Source organism: Macadamia integrifolia, unplaced genomic scaffold, assembly GCF_013358625.1.
Source record: "Macadamia integrifolia cultivar HAES 741 unplaced genomic scaffold, SCU_Mint_v3 scaffold1734, whole genome shotgun sequence".
NCBI classification, from domain to species: Eukaryota; Viridiplantae; Streptophyta; class Magnoliopsida; order Proteales; family Proteaceae; genus Macadamia; species Macadamia integrifolia.
The window spans coordinates 25,868-33,994 of record NW_024868329.1 but is presented as its reverse complement, the minus strand read 5'-3'; positions in this window follow the sequence as shown (position 1 = coordinate 33,994).

Genomic DNA, 8,127 nt, shown 5'->3' with positions numbered 1-8,127 from the left:
AGTGAAGAAAACTGAGGGGGATCGCTGTTGCATCTCCTCATCCTGGAACAAAGGGGTCTTTTCTCTCCCAAAACTCAGAACCCAAACCCCATCCTCATTGTGATATATGTACAAACCCTTGTTTATTATTTTCTACTTCATTTTATCATTGTTTAGTGGTTTTAGTACTTTTCTTTCTCTGCTGTGTTTCTGTAGTGCTAATTTTTATTTTTATTTTTATTTATATATATATATATATATATTTTGTTGGTTTTAGAAATTATTCATCAACTAGCAAGTGAAAGTTTGATTTCTACTGAACCTATAAAATAGTTGGACAATTTTTCAATAGATACAAAATTCAGATTGAACTTTTTATTGCTTTGGTGTTGCAACTCAATAGCCACAAGTTTCCAGCCCTGATCTTCACCATTTTTATTGAAAATTATTTTATTATTTATTTGCTAATGTCCATTACAAGATCTACATGTGTTTGTTTGTTTGTATTTGAATCTTCTTGTCATAAGTCAATGAATTGTTTCTTGGTTTGATACTCAAGGGAAATAACATTCGCTCATTTTACCTTTCTAGATAGTCAATGAATTGCTTCTTGGTTAGATATTCAAGGAAGTCTTTGCATTTCGGGAGAGAAGAAGATGAAATCGAATGAAAGTCGGGTGTGGGTTTCACAAAATCTCATGGGTGATTTTTTTGAAAAGCAAAGAGGACCCATTGGATCTTTTATAGACATGTGTCAACCAAGCAGGGATCTATGGGCACTCTATGGGCGATGGCCTCTATGGAGAGTATCCAGATCCCTTCTAGTTCAATGGCATGCTGCCACATGATTGGTCACTAGATCTTCTCAAGTGCACCAGCACCTTTAATACACATTTAATTGCCAAGAGTGCATACTGGGGTGTCGCCAGTTGTTCAATGCGCTCTGACACACTAGGCATTGGAGAGGATCCACATCCAGACAAACGACGTCTAGTATTGAACCATTTGTCCATGACTATCCCTATAGGTCTTTATCTGCCCTGTGGTTGTTTGTGTACCATAATAAGGCCTAGCACACAAAAAATAAAACAAAATATGCAAAGCTTTCCTAATATGATATTTATATAAGAAAGATGGTCCACATGGTTTGCCTATTTTAGCCAAGTGGAGGATTGATGCAACGGTGTTAATCAGTTCGATTTTGGTGTATATGGTACAATACGGTTCGATTCGGTTCACTTTTATTTCGCTGAAGCCAAAGTTAGCCAAAGTTACACTTTCAAAAACTAGAATCATTTAATAAACAGTTGTGGTTTCACGGTTATTAAATGGTGTCAGTTTTGAGATTTCGATCGCGATTTAATCCATACGATTTCTAAACGGTTAGCAACCGGTTTGTTGGTTTGCTCGCAAGCCTACTGAAATTTGTTTTTGTTCATAAAAACTTCAATCTTGTATCAAATTCAATGAGCAATGAGGTATTAAAGGGGCAAGGCTTTAACTACATAATATGAATAAAATATTAAATAGGTTGTTGGACAGCTTGTATGATCATTTTTTCTTCTCTAAATTAAACTCATCTTATTTTGTTTACATGAAATTCATTATTTTAGTGAGTCATATAGGGTTTAAACGGGTCGGTTTTGACGGTGTTAATTCGGTCAGAACCATGGGGTTAAACAGTTAAAACCAAACCGAACCATTTATTTAATTGGTCTAGAAATTGAAACCAAACGAATCATTTAATAAATGGCTTCACGGTTTCAGTGTAAACAGCTTGATTCGATTTCGATAAACAATTTCAATTTTAAAATTCACATCCTTAGACTGATGTGGTCATTTTGGGAAAAGAAAGTTCTGTTGTCATATTTATAGAAAAGATTTTCACATAGTATGATCATGAAAGAGTTTATGTCGCCATTTTAAATTAGGGAAAAGGTTCTCTTTCCCACCTCTTCTCATGGTTTCAAGCATCGGTCTCATATCGTCTGTATCGGTCATATTGGATCACTATCAGCTGAGACCGATTCGGATCAGTTATCTGTATCGTTTCAAGGATAAAACAATAAAAAAAATTTAGACTTTTTAAAAAAAGTAAGGGTAAAATCGATCGATACACATCAATCTGATCCAACCTAAATTGGTAATCGATTCATTATCGACAGAGACCGATACTGATACCGATACCATCCCCTAAATCCATGCTTCTTCTTCCTTTTTCTTTTCTCCTCTTTTAATTTCCTCCCTCTCCTTTTCTTTCCCTTTCTCTTCTTCGATTTTTCTTCTTTTTCTCTTTTCTTTTCTCCCTTTTCTTCACAAAGGATAATGGTAAATAGGGGTGCCAAAACCTAGCCCGATCCAATAAAACCGACCGAAAACAATCGATAAAACTCGAACTGAACCGATCAATAATCAAACCGAATGAAAGTAATAAAAAAATAAATGATTATGAGATTATAAATTGATGAATTGACCAACCATTTTTTACAATATGAGTGAGAAAATTTTTTATTGTAAGGGAATTGTTACAAATCATTGAATATTAGGTTATGAATAGAGAAATTGATTTGTAAATTGTAATAATGCTTCCATTGATTTCTTTGTTCAGTATAAAAAAACTAGTTGGATAGTTAAATGAATGATTGGATAATAGGGTTCATTTTGTGATTTCAATATTAGTTATCTTCTTAGTAATTTATTATCCATTGGTTTCAATATTAGTTATTTTTTTCTAACAATGATAAACCATGATTTAATCTACCATTGCTCGCTCCTCCACTGAATCAAAATATAGAGCTGTAGCAAATGTCAACGCTGAATTCATATGCATACAATCACTTCTAAAAGAGCAGGGCATCTCTCTTTCTCAACCTCTTGTGCTATGGTGCGACAATCTGAGAGCTACCTATCTTTTCTATGCATCCTTTATTTCATGCCCGGACAGAACATATTGAAGTTGGTTTCCATTTTGTTCGTCAATTAGTTGCTCAAGGTCACCTTCATGTCCGGTTCATCTCTACTAAAGACCAGCTCGCTAACATCCTCACCAAACCCTTATCATCCACTAGATTTCTTTATCTACATGACAAGCTGAAGATCTCCAAATGCCCATCTTCATCTTGAGGGGGCTGTTAAGGAATGTGTTTCCTATTCAAATTTTGAATTTGAATTTTCTTTGAAAAAATTCAGACTCATCTTATCCCTATTTTTCAGCTGCATGTTTGATCAGTTTCTATTTTGATTGATAAATTTCAATTTCAAATGAAGTTTATCCAAATGTAACCAGCTGTACATTTGAACTATTATAAAAACAAAACCCACTCGTTGGGTAAGACAAGAAATTCAAATCCAAATCACTTTGTGAATCTTTACAGTAAGGAGTCAAATGCTAGAAAATTAGTTTCTAATAAATATTGTTGTTTCTAATAGATATTGCTATTAATAAGTTTGATATCATGGTTCCAATTATTCCTCTGATTGGATCGTTGGCTAAAGTGAAATTTTTGTTGTATCGTAACTAGTTGGGTCGATCATCAAGAATGGGATTATCATATCATTAAGAAAAGAGAGAGAGAGAGAGAGAGAGAGAGAGAGAGAGAATTAGTGTTGATTAGCAGAGAGAATTGTTAGAAGGTGGTCCATTAGCAATGAAATTGACATTCATTGACAAATGATGCTTGCTCTTTAAAGATCCTGCATTTCTAGATATGTGTGAGTGAGAGAGATGGTCCACAACTTACACAGTAAAGGCAAGGCACAATCAATCGCACAATCAGATTGAGAAAGATTTGATATAAAATTCATACATGGACGATGGAACTATGGAAGATACTTATTAGAGATAAGTAGAGACAAAGATAATACATACAGAATGCACAAAAAGTTATGGGACTTCACCTAACAAAAGAAGAGCTTCTGATTAACAATCACAAGTCATTACTCGATTGCATTTTGTGAATTTCATGGATCAAAATCATAACTATCTTTCCTTTAAATCTTTGTGGAAATGAATGATGGGTATCCATCCATCCAAGTTTTTCTTGGTTTTTTTTTTTGTTAACGACGGGTATCCAGGCCTTCGGCCTGACTATTCCCGTGGGTTCATACTGACCCCGCAACTGCATGGATAAGGTCATACCAGGGTTGAATGAGAACTATTCAACTTTCACTGAAAGCAGTGAAGAACACTAAACACCCCTGTGTGAGTGGCTCAAAGTGTGCCTAGTGGGAGTCGAACTTAGGATGTTTGAGTTTACGGCTCATACCAAATTCATTGCTCATCAACTACGCTACCCCCTGGGGTTATAAAAGTCTTTCTTGGTAGTTCCTTACCTTAAACAGTAATATTTCGGGTTATGTAATTAACTAAAACTATGTAAACAAAATATAGGAAAGAGTGAAGATTCATCTTCATGTTCATCTTCACTTTTCATTCTACCAAAAGAAAATTCACTTTTTATTAGTCAATAAAGGCTTTATGCATTTTCCTTTCTTTTACGGCTTTTAGGGTGAATTAATAGCATTCTTTTCCACTGCTATCTCACTATGCCCTAACAGAAATATGATGAGTTCTTACCTTAACACTCCTGTTGTACTTATCATTCTTCTCTTTGGTAGGAGAGGTTTTTCAGTAATTCTCTTTGCAAATTAAAGACGTGGGCTCCCATCATATGTGCCAATTAAAAGTAACATAAAAGGGTCTCACTTCTCATCTAAGCCCGCCACTTTTGAAAATGTAAAGAGATAGCAAACCCATAACGTGGTAGGATGATCTTTGTACTCTTTATCCTATTTTATATACTTAATTTCTACTTTCTTTATGGTGTAATCCCTTTTCAAACTTTTCCATTCCCTTCACTGAGGAACACGTCATTTCTTCTTTTTTTTTTTTTTTTTTTTAACTTAATCAACATGTAATCATATATGGAGAATCCAAGGTCTGCACCATAGTCCCTTTGTCCCAAATGAACATGAAATTCGTCATTATAAGACATAAATGGAGGGCTCAAAAGCATGATTTAGTGTTGGAAGCAGCAATTATTGCGGAAAAGAAAGACACTTGGAATGTAAAGGGTTGATCATGTTGTATTCAAAAGGCTAATGATGGAATCAATGTCTTGGCGTATCAATGAAACCTACAGTTTAGGAAATTAAAAAACCAGTTCTTTTTCTTTTGAATAGATGCCTTCTTTAAAAGTGTTTTATCTTATTAATTACCAATGAATCACTCAAATATGGAGAATCAAGTTGGGAAAAAAAAAAAAGAGGAGAGATTATAGTCAACCGTGCTATGCTTAACAAACAGAGCACTAGTTAGAGTCTCCCTTGGAAGCTAGTTGGGTAGAGAGAGAGAGAGAATATGGCAGCTGTCCTACTTTTTGGAAGAGGTAAATTGCATATCTCAATGGCTGTTTGGTCAATGACAGAAATAGATCCATGTTTTACTTGATTTGGTGAACTCTCGATGTCTATCTTGACAATATTATTCTTTGAGAAGGTAAATTTCAGGGAAGGATTAACCTCACCATAAGCTCCTTCTTTATGACCCTTATTATCAACCACATCTTCCTTCTTCTAATAAAGTAGGTGAATCTGAACAACCCTATTGCTATTTTTGGTGGCGGTTTTTTAGGTCTCCAATTAGGTGAGAGTGATGATCCAAGTTGTTGACCATTTTGCATTTGTTTCTGTAATGTGGGAAGGTTGGAGAACGTGGGAGATCAGTTTGATGGTTTGGACCTCAATTGGATCATAATTTCTATATTTCAGTAAAGCCAGTGAGGAAAATTCTTGTTCCTTATGTGGCTCAATTATATAAAAGAAAAAAAGAAAAAAAGAAAAAAAGAAAAATTCAAGTGGATGCATCAAGGGTATCCAAAAAGAAAGATTCCCCCCCCCCCTCCTCCCAACCAAAGATTTGGTACGAAGATTTCTTGTTAAAGTGATTTCAGTAGCTTGTATTTTTGGGGTACTTGGGGACTAAGTAGCCCTTTAATGAACCTCCTCATATTTTTATGGTTGGAGAATCAAGATCACAAATGGATGGGCATCATGTTTCTATGAACCAAGGCTTGTCCCCATCAGGTCAACCATGAAACACAAACAAGATTACCACTTAGATGACAAATGGTAATTTATAATCATGTGTTGCAAAGCAAATTAATCCAAATATTTTTGAATTTGCTTTTTCGTAGTTCACATGAATGTCTCCCACATTTTTCTCCACCCTCCGAAATAGTATCATGGCTCATCAATCTTTCTATGTTTAAATGAATCTTTACTCACTATGATCATAAGCATCATTTTAACATCCAATGAAAGTGAAATTCGATTCCTCATGCATTAAGATGATATTATTTAAGCTATGGCTTTAAATTCTCAAATCAGAGTTGACAAATGATCACAAGTGTTTGCCGACTTTTAACCTTTATTTGATTTAGATTCTAATTCTCTAAAATTTCAATTCAGTCTGTGTTTGGTAGAAAAGAAACGAAAAAAGAATATAGAAAAGAAAGGAAAAGAAAGAAAAAGAAATGAAAACTTTGTACTTTCGGCGTTTGTTTTGCTGCAGAAAAGAAAAGAAAATATGAAGGGGGTGAGAGAAAGAGAGAGAGAGAGAGCAGCATCCTTCGCTTGCTGACGGTCATGAGATTTATGAACTTCCATGGATCTAAAACCCCCCACAAGTCACACCTGTAAAACCAAGTTTATGATGCTAAAGGTGCTTGCTTTTGGACTTAAAAGAAATCTATTGCTATGGATTCGGCCCTTTTGATAACGTTCCAAGAAATGCGTTTCTGTGTCCAGAAACGGCAGAAATGGAACAAAAAGCGTTTGATAAAACTGTTTTGTTTCACTTGTTTTCAGAAATAAAAATTGAAATTTCTACCTACTTATAGTTCAAGAAATGACCCAGGCGAAACAAGACTCGTGGCCATTCTTTCACTGGTAACTATCGATTTCCAGAAACATGACTTATCAAACACCTTCAATTCCGTTTCTGTTTCTAGAAACAGAAATTTATGTTTCTGCCGTTTCTTGAAATAGAAACAACAGAAACGTTATCAAACGGGCCCGAAGAGTAGCTTCAGACACTCTTGAATTCCATAATCATAAACAAAGGTCCATAGGTTCTTGTGATCGTCGGTTATAGGTGAAGATAACCCTTGTTGGTAAAATAAAATAATTAAATAAATAATAAAAACTAAAAAGAAATCCCCCTGAAGCCCAATCCCTCCCCTCTCCCTTTCTCTCACCCGTTGTTGTACTTCTCCTTCTCTTTCTCCCCCGGCAATTTTCTTGCCAAATCTTGCCAAAAGGCGAGACTTGTTTAATGGCGGTGCAAGAAAAAATCAGTAATATAGAGGTGAAACTCAATTTCAAACTGGAGAATCTACCATCGGTTAGGGACATACCAAACTGTGGGAAAATATTTAGATCCAAGAAAACAGTAAAATTTTTGTACACAGCATCAGAGTTGCGTAATTTATGGCAATCCATAAATGATTTTAGTTTTAAATTCTAAAACTAAATCTAGCCTTAGATGAGCCCAAAAATTTCAAGGGTAAGTGAAACAGGAAAATTTGTTGCGTTGGATCACATAAGGCTTATGTATTTTTGGGTTATCTGTCAGCGGCTGATTTTTACAGCCATATAATATAGGTAGCCTAATATAATTTTACTATAATGGCATCTTATGTAATTATTTTAATATTTTTATCAAATAAAAAATAAAATAAAAATCTGATATTAAAAAATTTGATGATGACATTTAACATCATATTTTATTTCTTATAAAAAAAAAAAATGTTTCATCCTCTTTCATGACCTTTTTGTGGATTATATAATTTAATTTATTGGGGTCTTCCTGTGCAACGGCAGGATAATCCCATGATCCTGGGGCAACTATCTGAGGTCCTTGCCGGGTGTAGTAATGGCACCCTCCGAAAGGTCATTTCTTATTGCAACATGGCCAATTTCAGGGCTCATGTTTGTATCGTATGGGTTAGTTGAGCTCAACCTCTTTTAGTTTAGAATTCATCTTTTTGGAAAACCCAGGCCTACATGAGTTGGAATAACCAGTTCCCTCCTCCAACCCCAACCCCAACCCCGACCCCAACTCCACAAACACACCACCGTGGCACCGCC